Source organism: Oncorhynchus gorbuscha, linkage group LG18 (genome assembly GCF_021184085.1).
Source record: "Oncorhynchus gorbuscha isolate QuinsamMale2020 ecotype Even-year linkage group LG18, OgorEven_v1.0, whole genome shotgun sequence".
NCBI lineage: Eukaryota > Metazoa > Chordata > Actinopteri > Salmoniformes > Salmonidae > Oncorhynchus > Oncorhynchus gorbuscha.
The window spans coordinates 16540489-16568402 of NC_060190.1; the positions used below are offsets into that span (position 1 = coordinate 16540489).

Consider the following 27914-nt stretch of genomic DNA (forward strand, 5'->3'; position numbering starts at 1 on the left):
GACATCAAGCAATGATTGAGACAGCAAGTCTTCCACAGTTGAAATGGACACCTACACCTTGACCCTCCAGTGTGCACACACAAGCACAGTTTAACCTTTGCATGCATACCGTGCACTACGGCTGCACAATTCATCTAATTATTTTAAAAAATTGCAATATTGACAATATTTTATTTTTATTACGCCATTAATTTAAACATTCAAATGTAGTAAGGGTCCCCTGAGAAACTGATAAACACTTTGGTTACTACCCTGTCACAACTTTTACCATACTTGTTTTATTTACATTAGTCGTCATGCAAAACACCAACCATAGAACCAGAAAACTATTTTTATTTCTATGATTCCAACAGTTCACTAAAATCACAAATCTCAATATTTGGATAACAAAAACATTGCATTTGGATTATTTTCCCATATTGTGCAGCACTACCATGCACATATACAGTTGAAGTCAGAAGTTGACATACACCATAGCCAAATGCATTTAAACTCAGCTTCACAATTCCTGACATTTCTCCTAGTAAAAATGCCCTGTCTGAGACCAGTTAGGATCACCACTTTATTTTAAGAATGCGAAATGTCAGAATAATAGTAGAGAGAATGATTTATTTCAGGTTTTATTTCTTAGTATTTGGTAGCATTGTCTTTAAATTGTTTAACTTGGGTCAAACGTTTCGGGTAGCCTTCCACAAGCTTACCATAATAAGTTGGGTGAATTGTGGCCCATTCCTCCTGACAGAGCTGGTGTAACTGAGTCAGGTTTGTAGGCCTCCTTGCCCGCACACACTTTTTCAGTTCTGCCCACAAATGTTCTATAGCTGTGAGGTCAGGGCTTTGTGATGGTCACTCCAATACCTTGACTTTGTTGTCCTTAAGCCATTTTGCCACAACTTTGGAAGTATGCATGGGGGTTATTGTCCATTTGGAAGACCCATTTGCAACCAATCTTTAACTTCCTGACTGATGTCTTGAGAAGTTGCTTCAATATATCCACATAATTGTTCCTTCCTCATGACGGCATCTATTTTGTGAGGTGCACCAGTCCCTCCTGCAGCAAAGTCCCACCACGACATGATGCTGTCACCCCCGTGCTTCATGGTTGGGATGATGTTCTTCCGCTTGCAAGCCTACCCCTTTTTCCTCCAAACATAACGATGGTCATTATGGCCAAACAGTTCTATTTTTGTTTCATCAGACCAGAGGACATTTCTCCAACAAGTATGAACTTTGTCCCCATGTGCATTTGCAAACCGTAGTTTGGCTATTTTATGGCGGTTTTGAGCAGTGGCTTCTTCCTTGCCGAGCGGCCTTTCAGTTTATGTTTTACTGTGGATATAGTTACTTTTATACTTTTGTACCTGTTTCCTCCAGCATCTTCACAAGGTCCTTTGCTGTTGTTCTGGGATTGATTTGCACTTTTCACAAAGTACTTTCATCTCTAGGAGACAGAACGCGTCTCCTTCCTGAGCGGTATGACAGCTGCGTGGTCCCATGGTGTTTATACTTGCGTACTATTGTTTGTACAGATTAACGTGGTACCTTCAGGCGTTTGGAAATTGCTCCCAAGGATGAACCAGACTTGTGGAGGTCTACATTTTATTTTCTGAGGTCTTGGCTGATTTATTTAGATTGTTGAAGGTAGGCCTTGAAATACATCCACAGGTACACCCCCAATTGATTCAAATGTCAATTAGCCTATCAGAAGCTCCTTAAGCCATGACACAATTTACTGGAATTTTCCAAGCTGTTTAAAAGGCACAGTCAACTTTGTGTATGTAAACTTCTGACCGACTGGAAATGTGATACAATGAAATATAAGTGAAATAATCTGTCTGTAAACGATTGCTGGAAAAAAAGACTAGATATCCTAACCGACTTGCCAAAACTATAGTTTGTTAACAAGACATGTGTGGAGTGGCTGAAAAACTAGTTTTAATGACTCCAACCTAAGTGTATGTAAACTTCTGACTTCAACTGTATGCCCACAAGTTAACAATACACATACAAGTACAGACACAGGCAAACATGCACATACCTGACGGCTAGGTCAGTATCATTTCTACCCTGTTGTTCCCCAGCTCACAGTTACAGACAGAGAGCTGCTGATCTGAGATCAGCTTCCTTCCCTCAATAAATAATGCATGATTTCAGCAGACTGCCAGATTGCTATGGATTGGTCTCGGATGCTAAAAGCTGCTCTCTGCGCCTCTGCAGGAGAATGTGGTTTAATGATGGAAAAGAATGGAGGAATGTCCGACTACTTCTATTCCTCGACTCCGTACTGACCCCAAGTTGTCCCCTAGCCTAGGTAATGACAATGTGTGGCACCTACTGCTATGACATTTCAAAAGGGGTTATCTTTTTTTTTTAAACAGTTTTTGTTGCATTTATCAGGAAACAGCTGTATTATGTCAGTGCACAGTGGTAAATCAGTGTTGTGTCTGTCCATGGAGGCTACTGCATTTTATTTCATGGAGATGTAGCTTAGTTGGTAGAGCATGGCACAAGCGCCAGGGTGCTGGGTTCGATTCCCACAGGGGAAATGTAGGAAAAAAGTTGAAAGAAAAAATGTATGCACTCACTACTGTAAGTGGCTCTGGATACAAGTGTCTGCTAAATTACCATGTTACACTTGGATTTTCTATAGAAAAAGTTGGTCAAAATCAAACCACCCCAAAAATATTTGCAATCTAAAGTGGACCACTGACTTTTGTTAGCGTGATCAATAATAACCAATTCATAAAAAATTGCTAATAATAAGAGATGCCAAAAATACTTTTTGACATGGGGACAATGAAGTGATGTCAGTCCCCAGCCGGTTTACCTAGACATAGCAGGGCGGACTCAGACTGGACAACAGTCACATGTTAGGGGTGAGCCAGCCAAGCCAAGTCATTTACCACCCCTGTCCCTGCCTGGTCTCGGGGTCAGCAGCAGGCAGCAGCACAATGAGGCCATTCAACAGCCGTGTGCTGTAAACCAAAGTAATAGCTCTCATTATAAACCGCATGGTTCGAGCCATGAATGCTTATTGGCTAAAAGACATAGTATATCATAAAGTATACCACGGGTATGACAAAAAAAAAGTACTTTTTTCTGTTGCAATTATGTTGGTAACCAGTTTATAATAGCAATACGGCACCTCTGAGTTTTGTGATATATGGCCAATATACCACGGCTAATGGCTATATAGTGGTATTCTGCATTGCGTCATGCTTAAGAACAGCCCTAAGCCGTGGTATATTGGCCATATACCACACCTCGGCTTTATTGCTTAATTATAACACATGGGTTGCATCCCAAAGGCACCCTAATCCCTATATAGTGCCCACATGGCTCTGGTCAAAACTAGTGCACTATATATGGGGCGGCAGGTAGCCTAGTGGTTAGAGAGTTGGGCCAGTAACCAAAAGGTTGCTAGATCGAATCCCCGAGCTGACAGGGTAAAAATCTGTCGTTCTGCCACTGAACAAGGCAGTGACTGCTGTCATTGAAGATAAGAATTTGTTCTTAATCGACTTGCCTAGTTAAATAAAATAAAAGGTTAAAATATATATATTAAAAAAAATAAAGAATAGGGTGCCACTTGGGACATAGAAATCAGACTTAAGCCGGATTAAATACCTGCCCTTAATCCACTTTCCTTTCTCCTTCTCCACCACTAGCTCTTATTCTCTTGAAATCGCAGGGGCAGTGGCGTATACAACAACAACAAAAAACATTTCCATTTCACACCACACACACTTGTACAGGTTACTTGTCCTCAGTCTCTTCCCAATTTCTCTCTCACTGAATACAGAACAGCACTACTTTGTTCCATATTACTGAAATAAATCATCATGACTAGACAATATAAAACAACAAGTGGCTGTGTGTGTGTAGTGTGTTGGTGTGTGTGTGAACTGAAGTAGTCCCTCCTATAGTTGTGTGGTTACATGTGACAAGTGTGTGTACTGTACACTTGCTAATGTGAATGTGTATACAAGCACTGAAGTGATCCCTCCTCCCCTGATGTTCCAGTGGAGGCCTGTAGGACTGAAATGGAGTCATCAGATGCAAGGCAATGGGAGAAGCTAATTATTGCAGTGACAGGACCTCAATAGATACTGGGCTCTGAGCTCAGACAGCTGTTCACGCAGGTTCTCTCCCACCAGATGAGTCACGCAGTGCAGTAGTGTTTGTCCGGTACACTGAAAACTAGAACATGAAAAATGGTTTGGTACTAGAATTGTGTTACTTTCGGTTCTTCTATCAAATGTGGCTCACGTTTGGAAATCAATTAAATGTTTGCAAATTATTCTAAATGTATTACATTTGCCCAAGTTTATGATAAGACATGAACAGAAGGCATCAGTGATTCGTATTCCCTGTAACTTCCTGAAGAGGATACGGCCCGGCCCATCTGGTGTGTACAGTGCGCACACATCTACCACTTTATCTAGCCGTTAACGATGCTAATGAATACCCGCCTTCGGGCTCCTGAGTAGCGCAGCAGTCTAAAGCACTGCATCTCAGTGCTAGAGGCGTCACTATAGACACCCTGGTTCGAATCCAGGCTGTATCACAACCGGACGTGATTGGGAGTCCCATAGGGGCGGCACACAATTGGCACCAGCGTAGGTGTATGCCGCCGGTGTAGGCCGTCATTGTAAATAAGAATTCTTAACGGACTTGCCTAGTTAAATAAAAGGATAAATAACATAAATAAATAAAAGATGGAAAGGCTTTCCAAATAACTAAGAAGCCTATGCCTACCGAGAGTAATCATACATATTTGCATCAATCCAATAGCCATTTGTTTTACAAACTCCCTAAAATGTGCGCTACAGAAAGACAGCTAACCAAACAGCAGTGCTGAGCGCATGCACACTTGAAATAAAAGGTTAACTACACAAAAATCTAAATTTCTATCATTTTTCCAAGACAGGTGATCCCCTGATGTGGTTTAAGAATTTTTTGTAGATATTGAACATCCAATAATGTTGTATTTCTAGTAAAGAGCGTGATTTAAAGGCCCGAAAAACCTGAGAATACAGATTTTTCCCTGTTTTCTTTTGCTGTGGTATCGTTTTGGTTATCGAGTATCATTTTGGTATCGAGTATTGTGATACTAAACCTGGTATCAAAGGCATAAGTCCGGTATCATGACAACACTAGTGGGAATGACAGGAGACTCATCATATTTGTCATACAGGCCGAAAGAGACATCTGGAAAGGTGATGAGTGGGATGAATGGCACAGGTGTACATAGTCACACACTCACCACATAAACACACACACTAGTAATAACAGACCCTAATACAGAGTTATCATACTGCTACAATGAGTGAGGAAGGTGTATGGGTGAGTAATGATAACATCAATGTGATTGACTTCATGGGATAGCATGACCATAGTGGGGTGATGCTGAGTCATGTCAGTTGAGTTCTCAGAATGAAAGGACGCTTGATATTCTATCCAAATTAGAGATCGACTGATTAATTAGGGCCGATTTCAAGTTTTCGTAACAATCGGAAATCGGTATTTTTGGACGCCTTTATTTAACTAGGCAAGTCAGTTAAGAACACATTCTTACTTTTAATGACGGCCTAGGAACGGTGGGTTAACTGCCTTGTTCAGGGGCAGAACGACAGATTTTTACCTTGTCAGCTCAGGGAATCAATCTTGCAACCTTACGGTTAACTAGTCCAACGCTCTGACCACCTGCCTCACGAGGAGCCCGCCTGTTACAAGAATGCAGTAAGAATCCAAGTTAAGTTGCTAGCTCGCATTAAACTGATCTTATAAAAAAACAATCAATTAATCATAATTACTAGTTAACTACACATGGTTAATGATACTACTAGTTTATCTAGCGTGTCCTGCGTTGCATATAATCGATGCATTGCGCATTCGCGAAAAAGGACTGTCGTTGCTCCAATGTGTACCTAACCACGAACATCAATGCCTTAAAATCAATACACAGAAGTGTATATTTTTAAACGTGCATATTTAGCTAAAATAAATCCAGGTTAGCAGGCAATATTAACCAGGTGAAATTGTGTCACTTCTCTTGCGTTCATTGCACGCAGAGTCATGTTATATGCAACAGTTTGGGCCGCCTGGATCATTTCGAACTAATTTGCCAGAATTTTACGTAATTATGACATAACATTGAAGGTTGTGCAATGTCACAGGAATATTTAGATTCATGGATAAAATACGGAACAGTTCTGCATTTCACTGAAAGAATAAACATTTTGTTTTCAAGATGATAGTTTCCGGATTCGACCATATTAAATGACCTTTTTATTTGTATTTTTTATTTCACCTTTATTTAACCAGGTAGGCTAGTTCAGAACAAGTTATCATTTGCAACTGCGACCTGGCCAAGATAAAGCATAGCATTGTGAACAGACAACACAGAGTTACACATTGAGTAAACAATTAACAAGTCAATAACACAGTAGAAAAAAGGGAGTCTATATACATTGTGTGCAAAAGGCATGAGGTAGGCGAATAATGACAATTTAGCAGATTAATGATCAGATGGTCATGTACAGTTAGAGATATTGGTGTGCAAAAGAGCAGAAAAGTAAATAAATAAAAACCGTATGGGGATGAGGTAGGTAAAAATGGGTGGGCTATTTACTGATAGACTATGTACAGCTGCAGCGATCGGTTAGCTGCTCAGATAGCTGATGTTTGAAGTTGGTGAGGGAGATAAAAGTCTCCAACTTCAGCGATTTTTGCAATTCGTTCCAGTCACAGGCAGCAGAGAACTGGAACGAAAGGCGGCCAAATGAGGTGTTGGCTTTAGGGATGATCAGTGAGATACATCTGCTGGAGCGCGTGCTACGGGTGGGTGTTGCCATCGTGACCAGTGAACTGAGATAAGGCGGAGCTTTACCTAGCATGGACTTGTAGATGACCTGGAGCCAGTGGGTCTGGCGACGAATATGTAGCGAGGGCCAGCCGACTAGAGCATACAGGTCGCAGTGGTGGGTGGTATAAGGTGCTTTAGTGACAAAACGGATGGCACTGTGATAAACTGCATCCAGTTTGCTGAGTAGAGTGTTGGAAGCAATTTTGTAGATGACATCGCCGAATTCGAGGATCGGTAGGATAGTCAGTTTTACTAGGGTAAGTTTGGCGGCGTGAGTGAAGGAGGCTTTGTTGCGGAATAGAAAGCAGACTCTAGATTTGATTTTTCGATTGGAGATGTTTGATATGAGCCTGGAAGGAGAGTTTACAGTCTAGCCAGACACCTAGGTACTTATAGATGTCCAAATATTCAAGGTCGGAACCATCCAGGGTGGTGATGCTAGTCAGGCGTGCGGGTGCAGGCAGCGAACAGTTGAAAAGCATGCATTTGGTTTTACTAGCATTTAAGAGCAGTTGGAGGCCACGGAAGGAGTGTCGTATGGCATTGAAGCTCGTTTGGAGGTTAGATAGCATAGTGTCCAAGGACGGGCCGGAGGTATATAGAATGGTGTCGTCTGCATAGGAGGTTTATCAGGGAATCGCCCGCAGCAAGAGCAACATCATTGATATATACAGACAAAAGAGTCGGCCCGAAAATTGAACCCTGTGGCACCCCCATAGAGACTGCTAGAGGACCGGACAGCATGCCCTCCGATTTGACACACTGAACTCTGTCTGCAAAGTTGTTGGTGAACCAAGCAAGGCAGTCATCAGAAAAACAGAGGCTACTGAGTCTGCCGATAAGAATATGGTGATTGACAGAGTCGAAAGCCTTGGCATGGTCGATGAAGACGGCTGCACAGTACTGTCTTTTATCGATGGCGGTTATGATATTGTTTAGTACCTTGAGCGTGGCCTAAGGCTCGTATTTCTGTGTGTTATTATGTTATAATTAAGTCTATGATTTGATAGAGCAGTCTGACTGAGCGATGGTATGCACTAACAGGCTCGTAAGCATTTATTCAAACAGCACTTTCGTGCGTTTTGCCAGCAGCTCTTCACAATGCTTCAAGCATAGCGCCGTTTATTACTTCAAGGCTATCAACTCCCGAGATGAGGCTCGTATAACCGATATGAAATGGCTAGCTAATTAGCGAGGTGAGCGCTAATAGCGTTTCAAACGTCACTCGCTCTAAGACTTGGAGTGGTTGTTCCCCTTGCTCTGCATGGGTAACGCTGCTTCGAGGGTGGCTGTTGTCGTTGTGTTCCTGGTTCAGGCCCAGGGAGGAGAGGGATGGAAGCTATACTGTTACACTGGCAATACTAAAGTGCCTATAAGAACATCCAATAGTCAAAGGTATATGAAATAGAAATCAGAGAGAAATTGTCCTATAATTCCTATAATAACTTCAACCTAAAACGTTTTACCTGGGAATATTGAAGACTCATGTTAAAAAGGAACCATCAGCTTTCATATGTTCTCATGTTCTGAGCAAGGAACTGAAACGTTAGCTTTCTTACATGGCACATATTGCACTTTCTTCTCCAACACTTTGTTTTTGCATTATTCATTTGAGGCTAAATTGATTATATTGATGTATTATATTAAGAAAAAATAAGTGTTCATTCAGTATTCTTGTAATTGTCATTATTACAAATACATTATTTATTTTTTAAATGTTTATTTATTTATTTTTAAAATCGGACGATTCATCGTCTCGGTATTGAAAAATCATAATCGGTCAACCTCTAATCCAAATATCCTGAGGATGGTGTTCATTGTTATAACAAGTTGGGGCCAATATAGGTCTTATTAAATGTAATGCAAACAAGTGACAAACTATACAACTTACTATAATTCTCTGAAGAGGCTGTAAGCTCAGCGAATTGCTCACAGGGGTGCACGCACTACTAAGAATGGACCACATGCACAGACACACGCACAAACTAGGAAAACATAAATAGGCCTAGGTAAAGACAATTATTTTCAAGATAACAGTACTAAAAAAACATTTCCTAACAATGCAAACTTGCCCCTGTTAAGAAAAACAACAATAGGGAGAGAAAACAAGAGGATTTAGTCCGACTTCACAGAACAGGCTTGGCAATGAGCTGCCTGGTGCACCGACCTCTCCTGCTGCAGCTAATTTCCTCCTTGGTAAGCTTTCCAGGACCAGTGACCTCTATCCAGTCTTTCTCTGGCCTTGACACAACAAAACGACCCTTCTCTTCAACCCATCAGAATTATACACGGTAATGTCAATAGTATCAATATTATTCATCCTTTCGCCAGCATAGGTGATAACCTGTACAATAGCAACTTTTGTATGCTTTCTTAAAATAATGCACAACTGGAAAGTCTGTGTCGAAGGAGCAAGAACAACAGATAATCCTATATTCAGTTTAATCCAATATTCAGCATCAAGCTACTTAAAAAAAAAAAATCTGATATCTAGTCGTCATGCCAACTAACAACTTCCTTACAACTCCCACTACCAACAAATCTTTCCTGGAATGAATTACCTTGTTGGTAAGGTGACACGTCGTGTTAGAAAACAACAACACTAGGATTCAGAGGAGGGAAAAAAACACGTCTATGCTTTAACTTGAAAATTAGGAAAACCATCACGCTCCCGATATCTCATTTGTTAACCTTAATCCAATTAGCGTGTTAGCATCTGCTTAGCTTTCACATCAATTTAGTGGCTAGCTCGCCCAGCAGCAAGATAAATGGGCCCTGCTGAGTTTGAGGTCTTCGCTGGTCATGCTAGCTGCAGTCAGAAAGAAATAGGGCTAGACGATAAGACAAGACTGTCAACGTGTGGGAGCTGGTGCTAAAAATTCACCATGCAAAAAAAGAAAGAGAAAAAGACATGATTTCATGTCAGTAAAGATATCCAATACCAGACATTCTTTCAACAGCCCTGCTCTCAGTTCACACTTGAAACTGAACCATATCAAACCATTTTGAGCTGGTATCTAGTGGGAAAAAAGGTTCACTTGGTTTGATGGCATAGGAGGGACTGAGCAGGGAATACCACCAGTATTTTGATGTTCTTTCCTGTGGTTCAACCACTAGGGACAGCATTATAGGCTCACGCTGCATGTTGATAGTAGTATTATCCTGGGTTAAAAAACAGCCCAGGGCTATTGATACTGCTCTTTGGGTAAATATAGAACATTTGCACTGGCAATGGACAAGGAGTTGGTCTCATCCTTTCTGAGTGTTAATAGCATGTTGCCTTGGGTCTGACAGCCATAAACTTCTGAAATAATGTTGTTTCCATGGTAGCTTGTCTTACCCTCAGGAGAGGGGTATTTGTGCAAGTCATCTTATGTCTGCCATGTGACAGAAATAACAGGCTGCTTGAGGGAGGGATGGCACAATAGCCTCACATCACCAGCCCCCTCCGAGGCCTTCTCAAATGTCAAACGCTGTTTTTCCAAATGGCAATCCAGAATAAACATGATAATTCTGGCAGCTAGCATTCAGGGGACATTAGGAAAAAGTGGTGAGTCAAGATGAAGTCAGAATGTGCAGCGCCGCCATTGTTTTGCAGAGGCTTGACAGGAGCTTGGTGGTTGTCCTCAAGATCCTAGGGCTCAAGGATATGTTGAGAAATGTATTAAAATTAATTTAAATCTATACGCAACTCAGAGGAAAAACACTATTGGCCAAAGCAAAGCGTTTCAGTGTTCTTTGAGTAAAACCTACCTTCCATTACCAATCCCAAAGGGACTGACGGATACCGTTGCTCACCAACCAAACTTGCTTGAGACAAACATAAAACGATAAAGCCTACATATGTTAACTTTCATTCCTTCCAGGGCCTGTTGGAGAGATTGTGTAATGCCAGCCCATGTTTCCTAGGCAGGGTTTAGCAATAATCCCCCCACACTACTATCCCTCTTTACTTATTCAACCTCTCTTTGCTAATACAGCAACTACCTGCTGAGTCACTTACTGAAACCCCCAAAGCAATGACAACCCACACAAACCAACACAAAGCCAAAGCCAAAGCCTCTGGTTATTGGTGAAAGCATCCTCTCCCCATGTGTCGTGAACAATTCCTGTTGCTGCCGCCTTTGAAAAGGCAATTTACCAGGGTATTTAAGATAACACTACCGAAAGGTGTTGAAAGGAGGAAATGGGAAGTAAAAACATGTTTGTTGCTCTCAGTGATGCTTTTGTGCTCTTACATGATGTTATACACAGAAAATTTGCAATAAACTGCAAGACGGGCCTCTACAACCAGAGTGGAGATAGAATGTAGAATAAAAGCATACGGCGTAATAATTTTTCCAATTATATTGAAATGGTGGGTGCGAATCTGCTGGGTATGAAAATGCCTTTGTGCTAATGCCATTGACACAGAGCACAGGCAAAGGATAAGAAAGAGGGGATTATGGGAGAGAGGGCGGTCGGCTGAATAGGTGTAAGCAGCACAGTATGCTGGAGCTTAGCTAACACTGACTGAGCTGATAGCATTGCGTGTGTCTTCTTGAAGTACAAGGTCAGAACCTGGGAGAGAGAGAGGGAGGACGGGATTGGAGGTAGGGAAACAAAGAGAGAAAGAACGCATAGTGAAGGAGGGTGTTGAAGGGAGAGAGATGAGAGAAAGAAGAGGGGGAATAGACAGGTGAAGTAAAGGAAGATAGAAAGGCCTGTGAGTTTGCTTACACCAGACCACTGTCTGGAGTCAGGACAATCTTAGTCGAGCAAGCCTCCCTCACCCAACAGACTTGCTGTGGTCAAACTAGCGGGGCAAGGATAGAGAGAAATGCCAGGCAGTGAAATGAGATCATGGCTATCAATTGTGTCTTTTGATATAGTACGGGGAGTATAGAAACCTTCTATGCTCTGGTTAGAAGTTGGCAGTTGGCACAATTCTAGGATGAACTTACACTCCCCTTCACCCTACTCCTGATAGGCTACTTCTTTAGTGCTAAAAGTAACATTTTCAACATTTCCCTGTCCGAGTCTGTAATACCAACATGTTTCAAGCAGACCACCATAGTCCCTGTGCCCAAAAAAACTAAGGTAACCTGCCTAAATGTAGCCATGAAATGCTTTGAAAGCCTGGTCATGGCTCACATCAACACCATTATCCCAGAAACCCTAGACCCACTCAATTTGCATATCGCACCAACCAACCAATCCAAAATTATATCTAGAATCAGCTTCCTATATCGCAACAAAGCCTCCTTCACTCATGCTGCCAAACATACCCTCGTAAAACTGACCATCCTACCGATCCTTGACTTCGGTGATGTCATCTATAAAATAGCCTCCAATACTCTACACAACAAACTGGATGCAGTCTATCACAGTGCCATCCGTTTTGTCACCAAAGCCCCATACACTACCCACCATTGCAACCTGGATAGTTGGCCCTCACTTCATACTCGTCGTCAAAGCCCCTGGCTACAGTTTATCTACAAGTCTCTGCAAGGTAAAGCCCCGCCTTATCTCAGCTCACTGGTCACCGTAGCAGCACCCACTCGTAGCACGAGCTTCCTTAACTTACCTCATTTGCACTCACTGTATATAGACTTTTCGTTTTCTTTTGTTCTACTGTATTATTGACTGTTTTGTTTATTCCATGTGTAACTGTGTTGTTGTATGTGTTGCTATACTTTATCTTGGCCAGGTCACAGATGCAAATGAGAACTTGTTCTCAACCTGTTTAAATAAAGGTGAAATAAAAAATAAATCAATAAAAGAAACTGATGATGCAATCTCTATTGCACTCCACTGCCATTTCCCACCTGGACAAAAGGAACACCTATGTGAGAATGCTATTCATTGACTCTAGCTCAGCGTTCAACACCATTAGTGCCCTCAAAGCTCATCACTAAGCTAAAGACTCTGGGACAAAACACCTCCCTCTGCAAATGGATCGTAGACTTCCTGTCGGGCAGACCCCAGGTGGTAAGGGTAGGCAACATCACGTCTGCCCAACTGATCCTCAACACCGGGGCCCCTCAGGGTTGTGTGCTCTCCTGTACTCCCTGTTCACTCATGACTGCACGGTCAGGCACGACTCCAACACCATAATTAATTTAGCTGATGACACAACAGGGGTAGGTCTGATCACCGACAACGATGAGACAGCCTATAGGGAGGTCAGAGACCTGACCTGTGGTGCAAGGACAACAACTTCTCCCTCAATGGAATCAAGACAAAGGAGATGATTGTGGACTACAGGAAAAGGAGGAACGAGCATGCCCCCATTCTCATCGAGGAGAGGCTGTAGTGGAGAATGTCGAGAGCTTCAAGTTCCTTGGCGTCCTCATCACCAACAACTAACATGGTCCAAGCATACCAAGACAGTCGTGAAGAGGGCACGACAAAACATATTCCCCCTCAGGAGACTGAAAAGATTAGGCATGGGTCCTCAAAAGGTTTTACAGCTGCACCATCGAGAGCACCTTGACGGGTTGCATCACTGCCTGGTATGGCAACTGCTCGGCCTCCGACCACAAAGCACTACAGAGGGTAGTGTGTACGGCCCAGTACGTCACCGGGGCTAAGCTGCCTGCCATCCAAGACCTCTATACCAGGTGTCAGAGGAAGGCCCAAAGAAATTGTAAAAGCAGTCACTTTAATAACTCTACCTACATTAACATAATTCACCTCGACAACGATGCCCCCCCCCCCTCCCGCACATTGACACATTGTACCGGTACCCCGTTATTGTTATTTACTGCTGCTCTTTTTTAATTAGGGATTTTCTTAAAACTGCATTGTTGGTTAAGGGCTTGTAAGTAAGCATTTCACTGTAAGTTGTATTTGGCACATGTGACAAATACAATTTGATTTGACATTCATTACCTTATACGAAGTGTTTGATTGTGTGAGAGTACAACCTGTGTGCCAGTGTTAACATACACGGCTCCGATTGACAAGGGAAGAAGACAAGCTTCATTGACTTATGCTTGAGCACAGCTAGCTAAAACAAAACTGATGACAGCGTCGGCCAGTAAATACAGGGGACAGAAGACAAGCTGCTCTACCACCCACATGCTAAGGACATTGTTGTTTGACACTTTTAGAAAACTTGAGACCACCTGACAGTTCCCACACACACTCCCACACAGATGCTAAAACACCTGCCATTGGCTGCCTGCTTTAGACCTGGCTGTGTGTGCGTGTCTCTCCACAGAGAACACTAGATGAGAGGATCAGAGCTGGAGGCCTGACTGTTCGCATATGTTGTATTTACCAGTAAGTGTGTACTAGTGTGCATGAATAAACATGTTTGTAAGAGAGTGAAAGCGAGAAAGTGTGTGTGTGTGTGAGAGAGAGAAAGCGTGTTGACACACAAGCCATTTTAAAACCTGTGTGCATGTTTTCTGATGGACCGGCCAGTGCTAACAGGCTGGGTAAAAAAAAACAGTCAATGAGACAGGATCGCCACAGGGCAGCCTGTCAATGCAGTCATAACTCCCTCATACTGAAAATACCACTTCAAAAGTGAATGTGCACAGGCTTTAAACAGTATTTTTGGAATGAGGATGTAGTAGTGGTGGTGGTGGTGTGGGGGTGGGGGTATAGCAGTCGTGCAGGACGTTTCTTCAAGCCTCACTAACTACCAATTCAAAGGGACACTTGTAAACAAGGAGCCGACTGTGTTCCTGAGGCATCTTCCAGGGAAAAGCTGCGTCACCGCTGCCAGGGGCAATGCTCTGGGCCAGGGCTTGAATGGAGAGCGTGCTCAGTTACCCAGAATAGTTAGTCTGTAGAAAGAAATTACGTAAACAGACCTGATGTTTAGAGAAGTTCTCTTGCTCTCTTTAAACAGGAAAGGTCCGGGTGAGGGCCTGATACTTCTCCCCCAGGCCTGATACTATACCGTACATGCACTACTGTGCACACTACCCACTGGTCTATACAAAAGCCCGACAGCATTAACAAACATGCTGCAGGCCTAACGGTAACCTATCGCATGTTTGAGCTGCTAATTACATAACAGTAGCCTATTTCTTTCCAAATGGCTACATTATTACACAGATAAAAAGGATCAATAGATGTCCAATACATTCCAAACAACATTTCTGGTATTGTTGTGGTTCAGTTGTTCTTTTCAGTGAGAAAGGGGCTGGCTGGCATGGGTACAGTATGTGACGCCATGCCCAGTGCCTACTAAGAGAAGGGACACTTAGTGCAGGACGTTAGATGTGAGAACTTATGAGAGGCAAAGAGAGAGTGCTCATGACGTGTCCATCAGCGAGACAGAGACACACAGAGAGAGAGAGAGAGAGAGAGAGAGAGAGAGAGAGAGAGAGAGAGAGAGAGAGAGACAGAGGCAGAGCGACAGAGAGAGAGAGAGCTGGTGGGTGGTCCTCCATGTCCCTTCTCGCTCGCCAGCGGCCTCCGGCACGGTTCACTGGTCCTTTGTGACGACCCTGACCATATGCTAATATAAAACAAGCTGTCACTCGAGGATAACCCCAAAAACATGCTCTTGGCTTGTCCCTCCACATGTAACTTCCAAAACATCCATATCGCTGACATCCCAAGTCCACAGTGCATCTAGTAATGTTGGATATGTACGAACACAACATAGATCTGAAGTCTGAGTCTCAAGGTAAAGATATAGATTGCAGGTGAATTCATCAGACCATTTCTAGGGCCCTATAAAAATCCACATTGTGGAAAACGCAGACTGATTCACAGAATCCAGACATTAAAAGGGAATTCAACTATTTTTTTTTTTATTGAACTTAGTAGGCAAGCATTACATGGCGATAGCAGACACCAACCCACATAGCAGATGTTTTGGCGGTGTCGGAACTGCATGGTAGCTGTCAAAATCAGTGATCACCCAATCGCGAAAATGTAGCCTATATAGAAATAATTACGCTCTAATTGAAAAAAAATAGCGTAATGAAAAAAGAGGATTTCTATCAGCCTAATGGAGGTGTAGATTACATCTCACATTACAGTGTTCTAACGTGTAAATAAGGCTGCATTTCACATAATGCAACTACGTGCAGCCAAAGACAAATGTCCTCTAATGACAGGAGCCGCTTGTAGATTTGACAGCTCTAATGCAGTTCCACCTCGACACTGCCAAAACATCCGCTATGCAGACGTTGCCTGAAGTGGATCTGATTGAACAGAGCCTTAAATGTATTGAACTTATTAGACAATTCATTGAATTTGCCTAAGTTAATCACAGGACTTGAACAAAATGCATAAGCTTCGTATTTTCCTGCAACGGCACAGGAATGCCCGTTAGTGTGTGTTGTGGGTGTCTAGTCTACACGGTGTAGCCGTTAGTGATAATGCTAATGATAACCTGTTTTTTTTTAATCTGTACTGTTTTGTCTTTCACTTGTTTTCTTTGGTGTAAATTTGTATTTTTAGTAAAATAACTAAAACCGCCTGCTGGTAGATGGAAAGGCTTTCCCCAAAAAAATTCTCAAAAAAATGCTAACTACGAAGATGCCTATGCCTACCTAGCAGAATATGACTTTCATAGATTTTTTCCCAGAACTCAAAACTGGTCTAATGATGTGGTTTAAGTACTGTTTTGTACCAAAACCATAAAATAAAATAGTTTTTCTATTTTGAAGGTGAAAAACTTAAACCTGGAAAAACAAAACGGCATGAGGATTTTATAGGGCATTTTATAGGGCATAAAAACCGATTTTATAGGGCACTACATTTCTATAGCAAGCCAAGGGTATTGGTTTCAATATGTAAGTAACAAAGCCTACCAGCCTAAATGCCTTTTATGCTCGCTTCGAGGCAAGCAATTCTGAAGCATGCATGAGAGCACCAGCTGTTCCGGATGACAGTGTGATCACGCTCTCCATAGCCAATATGAGCAAGACCTCAAACAGGTCAACATTCACAAGGCCCCGGGGCCAGACGAATTACCAGGACGTGTACTCAGAGCATACACGGACCAACTGGCAAGTGTCTTCACTGACGTTTTCAACCTCTCCCTGACCGAGTCTGTAATACCTACAGTTGAAGTCAGAAGTTTACATACACTTTGGTTGGAGTGATTAAAACTTGTTTTTTAACCACTGCATCAATTTCTTGTTAACAAACTACACCCTGTATATAGCCTCGTTATTTTATTGTGTAATTTTTGATTTTATTTTTTACTTGAGTTTATTTAGTAAATATTTTCTTAACCAACAATTCAGTTAAAGAAATAGCATTAAGGGCTCCTAAGTAAGCATTTCACAGTAAGGTCTACACCTGCTGTGACAAATAGAAATGTATTTGATTAAAGAGAAAGAATGAGAACCCTGATTGTCTAAGTCACTTACAGAATTCCATGGCTCCAGTGGAGGGGAAAGGATTTAACATGCACACTTTAGGCTGAATCAATGTGAGCTATATTGGTTCATTGACCACTCATGTCATCCATGTTAAATAATGCACTCCTCACTTAACCACCACTCAACTTCCTAAACAGGCCCACATTATCTTTGAATGAGTTACACGGCCTTGACAGCGACAGAACTGCTACGCTGCCGACACACAGGGATCTTGTTCCACTGCTCTGGTTACATGGGTGACACAGCTAGACAACCTTGGCTGTTGGCACAGTCAACCATTACGGCTACGGGTAGGCTACAATGTTAATTTATTCTCCCTATGGCTGAGAAGACACACAGAGCCATTTGGGTCTGCAACTGACTACCAAGTTGAATCAAGGGTTCAAGAGTTCACGCTGTTGTTATTAAACACAAAGGCTACTCACAGGTGAGCTCCTTTGAACTAAAGCTATAATTCCAGACATAACAATTGCAGTTCTCGTTTGAGGGGGCATGGTCTACATAGTCTAGGCTAATTATTGTGATATGGGAACTTAGTTTCCACTTAGAAACTTGGAGCAGTTTTAATTAGAGGTCGACCGAATAATCGGAATGGCCGATTAATTAGGGACGATTTCGTGTTTTCATAACAAATCGGTATTTCTGGGCGCCGATTTGCCGATTTAAAAAATAAATAAAAACACATTTTTATACCTTTATTTAACTAGGCAAGTCAGTAAAGAACACTCTTATTTTTAATGATGGCCTAGGAACGGTGGGTTAACTGCCTCGTTCAGGGGAAGAACGACAGATTTTCACCTTGTCAGCTCGGGGGATCCAATCTTGCAAACTTACAGTTAACTAGTCCAAATGCAAAAACGACCTGCCTCTCTTTCGTTGCACTCCACAAGGAGACTGACTGTGTGTTACGCGAATGCAGTAAGCCACGGTAAGTTGCTAGCTAGCATAAAACTTATCTTATTAAAACAATCAATCATAAATCACTAGTTAACTACTCATGGTTGATGATATTACTAGATATTATCTAGCATGTCTTGCATATAATCTGACTGAGCATACAAGTAACTGACTGAGAGGTTGTAGGCAGAGGCAGGCGCGTAAACATTCATTAAAACAGCACTTTCGTGCGTTTTGCCAGCAGCTCTTCGTTGTGCTTCAAGCATTGCGCTGTTTATGACTTCAAGCCTATCAACTCCCGAGATGAGGCTGGTGTAACCGAAGTGAAATGGCTAGCTGGTTAGCGCGCGCTAATAGTGTTTCAAACGTCACTCGCTCTGAGCCTTGGGGTGGTTGTTTCCCTTGCTCTGCATGGGTAACGCTGCTTCGATGGTGGCTGTTGTCTTAGTGTTGCTGGTTCGAGGCGAGTAGAGGGACGGAAGCTATACTGTTACACTGGCAATACTAAAGTGCCTATAAGAACTTCCAATAGTCAAAGGTTAATGAAATACAAATGGTATAGAGGGAAATAGTCCTATAATTCCTATAATAACTACAACCTAAAACTTCTTACCTGGGAATATTGAAGACTCATGTTAAAAAGGAACCACCAGCTTTCATATGTTCTCATTTTTTTAAACCTTTATTTAACTAGGCAAGTCAGTTAAGAACTACCCAAAACATTTGACCCAAGTTAAACAATTTAAAGGCAATGCTACTAAATACTAATTGGGTGTGTATAAACTTCTGACCCACTGTGAATGTGATGAAAGAAATTAAAGCTGAAATAAATAATTCTCCACTATCATTCTAACATTTCACATTCTTAAAATAAAGCGGTGATAATAAATGACCTAAACCAGGGAATTTTTACTAGGATTAAATGTCAGGAATAGTGAACAACTAAGTTTAAATGTAATTGGCTAAGGTGTCTGTAAACTTCGACTTCAACTGTATGCAAACACACAAGATGTGCTAAGAATGATATGTACAGTTGTAGATATAGAGTGAGCTATGTCAAGAATCCAGTATATAAATAAAAACTCAGTGAGTATAAACAGTGTAACTAAAATGCAATGAACAGTCATATAAATATCATTACAGTATTTAATTGCACAGTACAAAAGCACATTGCAAAATGGATAGAATTGCAGGAAATTAGTTTCCGGACCAGAGTCCAAAATATAAATATATATACCGTACCAGTCAAAAATGTGGACACACCCAAACTCTCTCAATTCAAGGATTTTTCTATTTTCTACAGTGTAGAATAATAGTGAAGACATCAAAACTATTAAATAACACATATGGAATCATGTAGTAAACAAAAAAAGTGTTAAACAAATCAAAATATATTTTAGATTCCTCAAAGTAGCCACCCCTTGATGACAGCTTTGAACACGCTTGGCATTCTCTCAACCAGCTTCATGAGGTATAACTTAACAACAGTCTTGAAAGAGTTCCCACATATGCTGAGCACTTGTTGGCTACTCCTCCTTCACTCTGCGGTCCAACTCAACCCAAACCATCTCAACTGGGTTGAAGTTGGGTGATTGTGGAGGCAAGGTCATTTGATGCAGCACTCCATCACTCTCCTTGGTCAAATAGCCCTTTACACAGCCTGGAGGTGTGTTTTGGGTCCTTGTCCTGTTCAAAAACAAATGATAGTCCCACTAAGCCCAAACAAGATGGGATGGTGTATTGCTGCAGAATGCTGTGGTAGCCATGCTGGTTAAGTGTGCCTTGAATTCTAAATAAATCCCAGACCGTGCCACCAGCAAAGCACCCTCACACCATCACACCTCCATGCTTCACGGTGGGAACCACACATGCAGATATCATCCATTCACCTACTCTGCTTCTCACGAACACAGCAGTTGAAACCAAAAATCTCAAATTTGGACTCATCAGACCAGAGGACAGATGTCCACTGCTCTAATGTCCATTGCGCGTGCTTCTTGGCTCAAGCAAGTCTCTTCTTATTGTTGTCCTTCAGTAGGTGTTTCTTTGCAGCAATTCAAGCATGAAGGTCTGATTCACGCAGGCTCCTCTGAACAGTTGACGTTAAGATGTTTGTTACTTTAACTCTGTGTAGGATTTATTTGGGTTGCAATCTGAGGTGCAGTTATCTCTAATGAACGCATCCTCTGCAGCAGACCTAACTCTGAGTCTTCCTTTCCTGTGACGGTCCTCATGAGAGACAGTTTCATCATAGCGCTTGATGGTTTTTGCGACTGCACTTGAAGAAATTCTTGAAATTGTCCGCATTGACTGACCTTCATGTTTTAAAGTAATGAAGGACTGTCGTTTCTTTTTGCTTATTTGAGCTGTTCTTGCCACAATATGGACTTGGTCTTTTACCAAATTGTGTGTATACACAGTATCATGGCTCTAAAGTGCAACAATTTTACTCACATTTGCACCTAAAAATATTTTGCTGTGCGAATTGGAATTTTAATTTAGGAGCACCAGTGTGCCCCAAAAAAACACCAGGTGATAATTGTTACAATGATTACTTAACTGTACCCCAGCCCGAGTACCATGGAGAATACACAGAGCAGATTCATGACTGTCATGCTTGCACCATTACTACAAAGAAAACGACTTGTTAGCGCAAATATTTTGAATTGCGCTCCTAAGTTATTAAACTTAGAGGCATACGTGATCTGTGATTTTTTTTTTAAAGTCAGCATGGATCCTCCGAGTATGGACATTATCTGTATAGAAAATATGTATACAGCAGTAGTTATATATAATGAGCCTTGACTAGAATACAGTATATACACATATGAAGAGGGTAAAACAGTATGTAAACATTATTGAAGTGACCAGTGTTCAATGATTATGTATTAGGGCAGCTGTCTCTAAGGTGCAGGGTAAAGTACCTTGTAGTAACCGACTAGTGACAGAAAAAGGTTCAGGTTAGGGTACTGGGCAGATGCCGGGCTAGTGTTGACTGTTTAATAGTCTGATGGCATGGAGATAAACAGCTTCCATCAGTCTCTCGGTCCAAGCTTTGATGCACCTGTACCATCTCCGCCTTCTAGATAGTAGCGGAGTGAACAGGCCGTGGCTCGGGAGGCTGCGGTCCTTGATGATCTTCTTGGCCTTTCTGTCCAGCCGTCTACTGCTGCAGTGTTCACCAACACTGACTCTAATCCTTCCAACTTTGTCTCCCCCTTGGCTAATCGACACACTCAGTCATCCAGATACACAAGCACATGAACGCACAGTCGCATACAAGTGAAAGTGTGCAAACACGGACACACACCTAAGAGAGTGAAAGCCTATCTGTCTGGAGTAATTTGGTTTTCCTGCCACTTCGACACAGTTCCACAACAGCCAACTTCCAAGGCAACCGTACGCTACAGCACACAACAGTGCTGAAGAACTGATACCTAGCTAGACAGACTGTAGAAAATGAGGAACAAACCAACATGGAAGAACAATCAATAGTTTGTGATACTGCACTGCTAATAACACCGTATATAGCAGAAACCAAAGGGGCTAGGCATTTCTAAGCTGACTGTTAATGAAGAACTCTGGTACTTTGATCAATAGTGAAAGTGACTAATGTGTTCTGAAATGGACTGAGCTGCCAAGAAATATCCATGACTAATCACTTAGGTAGTGGCCTCGTGTACTGAAGGATCTGGAATGACACAGCTCGGGTCCAAAATGACAGTTCATCCGTCTGTGCTTCGGCTTTCTGGGATGAGACATCTCTATTTCTGTCTGCTTTCGTCTCGGAACGAAAGCAACTAATCACGGCTTGCCTCGCCATCTCCATTTTTTTTAAAGCGACAGACATTGGCTTGGGAAGTAGCATTTATACTCTGTCTATATGTATTTCCCTCCCACCCTCCTTGTATCAGCGCTGTTTCTCCTGGTAAACAAGTAATTGTATCCTAGGGGTAGGAGATGATGGACGGCCTGTTGCTAGGTACAGAGACTATGCCTGACCCACCTCTGTTATCGCTCATAGCTAACAGGTTGACATGTTTCTGTAATGGTCATTATTTCTGAGGGAACTCAGAGGGCATTGACCCCATCTGCACAAACAACTGTCTTCAGAGACCTGGGGAAAAGACAAGAGCGCTCTCAGGAGTACGAGGAATCACTGAGCTATGAAGACAAAATGAATAGCTGCCATATTGAAATAATCTTCATTGGTGTTGGAGGGGCCTGTTAACAGAATGGACAATGTGATCCGCTGTGATTGGAAGTCTCAGCCAGGTGTCTTCAGTTGATTTATATAGACGTGTTTTAATCTAATCACCTATATCCACTGAGATTGTCTGATGCTTTAAGCACACGGTTTGATTTTTAAAAATGAAGACACACAGAAAGGCTAAAGGGAGTCCAACCGCAATTGATTTGATTGTGCTAGGTCAGGCTCAGACTTGCTGCGTTGTGTAATAAAAATACAAATGAAAGCAAGTGACGAACACCCATGGTCTCTCTTGCTCTCCTCCCTGCTGCAGCGACCACCACATAAAATCAGTGTTAATCTCGCTGTCCATGATGCTAAAGCTGCAACATAATTACAGACATTTTTGACTGTTACTGAAAACCGTCATTTGTTTAGTAAAAACATTCCCTATTCACTCAACCCTTGCTCTCTTTATATGACACATGAATGCATTGCATGCACGTGACCAATAGGGTCTGACAGTTAGTGTATCACAATCACATGAATAAATTCATTATAACAAACTGTGGAACCTTAGAGATGAAAGAGTGTTTTTTTTTTAAATGTCACAAAAAAAAACAGTTCTTAATTTGTCATTATGGATTATTGTGTAGATTGATGAGGGGGAAAAACAAATGAATCCATTTTAGAATAAGGCTGTAACGTAACAAACTGTGGGAAAAGCCAAGGGCTCTGAATACTTTCCAAATGCACTGGAAGTATTGAAATAAAGAACTAAAGTTCAATGGTTGGTGGCTAATACAAGGCTGCTATACTAATGATAATGACATTAGCCTACTTACTTTAATGATCGTAATAGCAATAATAACAATACAAAGGAGATCAAGAAAGGGGAGGCTATTATTATAATAGTAAATATCATTTCTCTGACAATTTTGAACAGTGTAAACACCACAGAGGCTGTTCTAACGGAAAACAAGTGTAAAGCCTTTTTATTACAGCAAATATTAAAAACAGCCAAATTTGTGAAATTGTTTATCTGACATTGTTTATCTGGTTGCGTGAGGCTTGGTGCTCACGGAATCAGTAGGCTATTAAACAAAAACTCAAACAGGCAACACAAGCAGGATCGGTTCTATTTCTGTAGCTAGACATGCACTACATGATAAAAGTATGTGATACCTGCTCATCAAACAAAATCATTAATATGGAGTTGGTCCCCCTTTGCTGCTATAACAGCCTCCACTCTTCTGGGAAGGCGTTCCACTAGATGGGAGAACATTTTCCTCTCTCCTCACTTTTCTTAGACAAATAAGGCAAGGGCTGTTTGCTCGTCTCCTAACTTTGCTGCTGCCTCCGCCGCATTGCTCTCAACACCTTCCGGAAAGAATGTCGGTGTTGCCAAGAGGAGAATAATGGTGATATAAACGGCCGACAACTAACATCTGTTTTGAAATATGCTTGATTACTCCAGCACTGGCACTTCTTCCTCTATCTCTCACATGAGGCTCTGCATAGAGCACATTCCATATGAGCACATTCCATAGAGAACAAATCACAACAACGATGAGTCATTGAGAAACATCGATAAGTATTTTTCCTCATAAGAGACAAACTGATAAGGGGGATTGGTTTGCATAATTTGTTTTGGGTTGCACTTCAGATGAAGGTTCAGTTAGCCTAAGCACCTAACGCTACAAATGTCTGTCTGATCTGATAAGAGATGTGCATTTCATGACTACTAGAGAAATGGGTAACAAGGCCAAAAGAAATGCCTGTTTATTGAGCCATTGTGCCCTCCTGCCTTAATCCCAGTCAAACCTGTTGAGATCAGAACCAACAACAATGCCATTCCATGGAGTTAAACGTCACCAGCGTTGACCTGTATTTGCATAGACATGCTCGGGTTGATAGGAAGAGCCTGTTGGACTTGATCAGCTGTGGCAGGGCAATGTGTTGAGTTTCTCCTCTGTGCCTTAGCGTAAATGGAAAGTTCCTCCACAATTGCTCAGCTTTCTGCCACACCTGTTACAGCCTCTGAACGGCTAACGTGTGACGTGGACCATGACGCAACATGAAACAACAGTACAGTTGAGTCAACAACTCAGTGCTCTGCTCTATAAAGAGCCATTACAAAATGGTGTGAATGCTAATTTGATGACTGATGGAGGAGAAATGAGCCTGAGTATAAAAATAGACCAACATCTTGGAAATATTTAGGCGGCCAGATGGCCAAGTAGTGAGTCAGGGGCAAAGCCATGAACAGGTGCCGAGTCAACAGTGTAATCCGTAGGCCCAGCATAAAACTGTGATAAGCAGCACATTTTCCCAGTCTAACGACACTCTCGCGCACAATAACGCAGTGTGGTATTACCAGCAATCTACAGGGAGGTCTCTGCACTGTGAAGAGAACAGCCTACACACACCTGTTCTATGACATTGCAAAACAGGATAGATGGAGATCCGTCATCAGTCGCCAAAGTTAAATAACAAGCATGGGGTGTTTGTCTTGGGGAAAAAACACAACATTTCAGCCTGTACTCAAATCAGTTAGTGTTCTGCTAACTTGTTATGTAGGGGCTCACTATCTGGCCTAAAATTAACATGAGACCTAAGACTTCGACCTCACGACCATATGTGCCAATGTGGTCAAAATATTTCACGGCAGCTTTTGCTTGACAGGAACTGAAGGCTTGCTTTGACTTCCCTTTCTACTATATAACAGACATCTATTTCACGATGCCTCCGGTTTTGCTGTTGATGGACAGGTGTGACTTCTCTTTTTGATGCACCTGCTACACAAATTAGGCTAAGCTTAGTGAGTCTTAAAACAGGTGCTAAAGGCACTCTATCCATTCTGTCGCATTCACACGTTCTAACTCTAACCCGACACACAAATCCAGAGGATTTCACGCTGCTCAAGGCCACGTCTCTTGTGTGGATGACGTTTTCAGATGTGGGAAAAGTGCTTTTGACTAAAACACACAGCAATTCTATTAATATCCTTAGTGTTAGGCTAGGTGATGTGTTGCGAGAGTGAAGTAAAGGATGTAGAGTCGGAATTAGTAGAATTTGATTTCAGAATTTGCCTTACGGTAGCTTGCCTAGCACATACAATATCGTATTGAGTACACGTGAGGAGGAGCCTTGAAATGACTCATGCTAGAGGGCAGTGTAAAAAGGGTGCAACCAACAGTGGATCATTAAGCAGGTTTCACACACTATCAGGACATCGCATGATTGTCAATAGCACAAACAGATAAGCCCTTATATATAGGCCAATGGGAAACACCCTGGGGGGAAAATACTTGTTGAATATGAAAAACAAGCCTAGGCCAACAACAAGTGCAAAAGGTTTGACGAAACCCAAACTGTTGAGTCTTTCTTGGGACACATTTGTTTAAGGAAAACGGTTGAATAATAATTTCACAGGACTTGTTTATTTGATGTGTTTATTTTATCACAGTGCTGAATGGCAGCCACAGACAGCCATTTACTTTTCACTTGGCCAATTGGTCAAATCCATTTCAAGGTACCTGAAAAATACCTCAGGTCTGCTCAAAAAGAATAAACAGCAGAGGGCATTTGGCCCTCGCCTCAGCAGCAGAGAATGTCAATGATGACTGATGATGATGATGTTTATTTCCTTGTATTTGTTTGGGCTGAAAAGAGACATGCTGATCTGCGGAGGCTGCTGAGAGGAGAACGGCTCATAGTAATGGCTGGAAAGGAGCGAATGGAATGGCATCAAACACATATTTGATACCATTGCACTCATTCTGCTGCGGCCATTACCACACGCCCTGTGTGTCTTACTATGGTTCGCCTAGAACCTGTCCTTGACTGCTGCTGCAATCTCCATCGTTTCCAATATAATAAAGGCTGTGTGTTACATAAATCAGTGTCTCTCTTTCTCCTTCTGTTTTATTTTCTTTCCCCTCTCTCTCAAAGGTCAGTTGTGTCACAGAGAATTGATCACTGATCAGTTGAAATTTACTGGCAACGTGCTTACCTCGTATCCTCAGTGCCATTCAATCCAGCATTGTCTCGGCGTCTGCATTAATGTTGAGTCGACTCTCACATGTCCACAGTGTTCAATGACCTGCTAAAGAGAACAATTCAACAATGGTCATATAGATATTTGTACATCAAAACGTGTAAATTTGCACAACACACACACACTCACTTAATTTCACGTTGGACTTTCCACACAAATACTTTCGTCAAAAGTTGTGTAACTATGTGGTTTTCATCATGGCATCACTAACAAATTTGCTCAGGTGAGAAATGTTTCCAAAGATGTAATCTAATTTGCCCATAGTCTGCATTTGAGATAAAATGTTGGCCACAACAGTATAACTAGCTACTGTACGTATGCAATGACTAACGTCACCCATCTGGCTTTTTAGTTGATTCAAAGAACAATTTAAAACATATGAAAGCAACTTCCTGCTTGTGTTATTAACTATAAGGAAACACGGGCAATGTTTAATCGGTTAGTAAGCTTATGTTCAATAAACTATGCATACACTGCTAGCTTTGACAGCTAACAGCAGCTCGCTAGCGTTTAGCCATGGGTGAAACAAAGCCCTAGTAAACTCCCTAGTTTAGTTTTGGATGCAGCTAAACCTAATGACTAGCTAACTTAGCTAGTTACTAGTAGCTAGCAAACGTCAATCTCAAAACAACTCTCGCTTTTACATTTCAACATTCACTCTTGTGAAACCCCTGATTGAAATGGTTTGTTTTACGAAATAACAACGAAGTCGTTTGTGGAAAACAATCTATGTACACCGCTGGCTACGTGACATTTCACGACAACAAAGCCAAACGTGTCAAAACTGAAACTGCGATAAAGAGGTGTGTTTTGCCTAATCAAGCGCGAGCTTACCGTGTCCCGAGTTCATCATCTCTCGAGCGAGCAGGATTACAAAATCCACTGAATGAATATGAACAGTTTACCGGACAGTAACAAAACGTTGTAATGTTATCACTTCCAAGTACTGCGTCGTTGTCTGAGCCTCATTTCATGCCCAGCCTGTTGACAGCTAACTGCTAGAAGCACAGAGTTCCTGAGTGAAAATACCCATTAACGTCTCCCAAGGCTAGAGTAATCAAAGTCGATAAGAAGGATCATCAACCCGAACCCGTTCGGGGATTGATTATACAGAAGTTTTGGGATTGTTTCCCAATATTTTTTTATTTTAGGACTATAAAATGGACTTGAAATACATGTCACAGATAAAAGGTTTATGAAAAATGTTAAATGAAAATGATATTGACCTTTGTAGGTTATAAATGGAGCACAGTTAGAGCACACAGATACACTTTGTAACTTTGGTCTCTAGATCTTTCCACTGTGGATTGTCTCATAATACTACCAAAAATAAGAAATAATTATACTTGACTATCTAGCCATCAAATACACTAACATGCACACTAAATGCACAGCATTTACTTGAAATTATGCATCAGTCCATCTCTTGATTTCAAAGAGTAGATTATTATTTGTGTCATTGAATCCATTGGAAAAAATAAACATAACTTTTGTGGGAATTGCTTGTTCTCATATAATATAATGGGATTCTATCTTGATTTTTTACATTTTATTTAACTT

At 41.7% G+C, this 27914-nt stretch overlaps 1 protein-coding gene across 3 annotated transcripts in view; it reads right to left on the reverse strand.

Annotated features, from left to right (window-relative positions):
• Nucleotides 1-27391, reverse strand: part of LOC124002603 (testis-expressed protein 2-like) — a 58102-nt gene extending 30711 nt beyond the window's left edge. For 2 of the 3 annotated variants that reach the window (XM_046310147.1, XM_046310145.1), the window contains exons 1-2: nucleotides 27189-27391; nucleotides 26310-26402 (exon numbers count right to left, since the gene is read on the reverse strand). The gene's annotated coding sequence lies outside the window, so the exon portion shown is untranslated. The remainder of the gene's footprint in view (nucleotides 1-26309; nucleotides 26403-27188) is intronic. The other variant, XM_046310146.1, reaches the window with a different exon arrangement.
• Nucleotides 27392-27914: the final 523 nt, after the last annotated feature.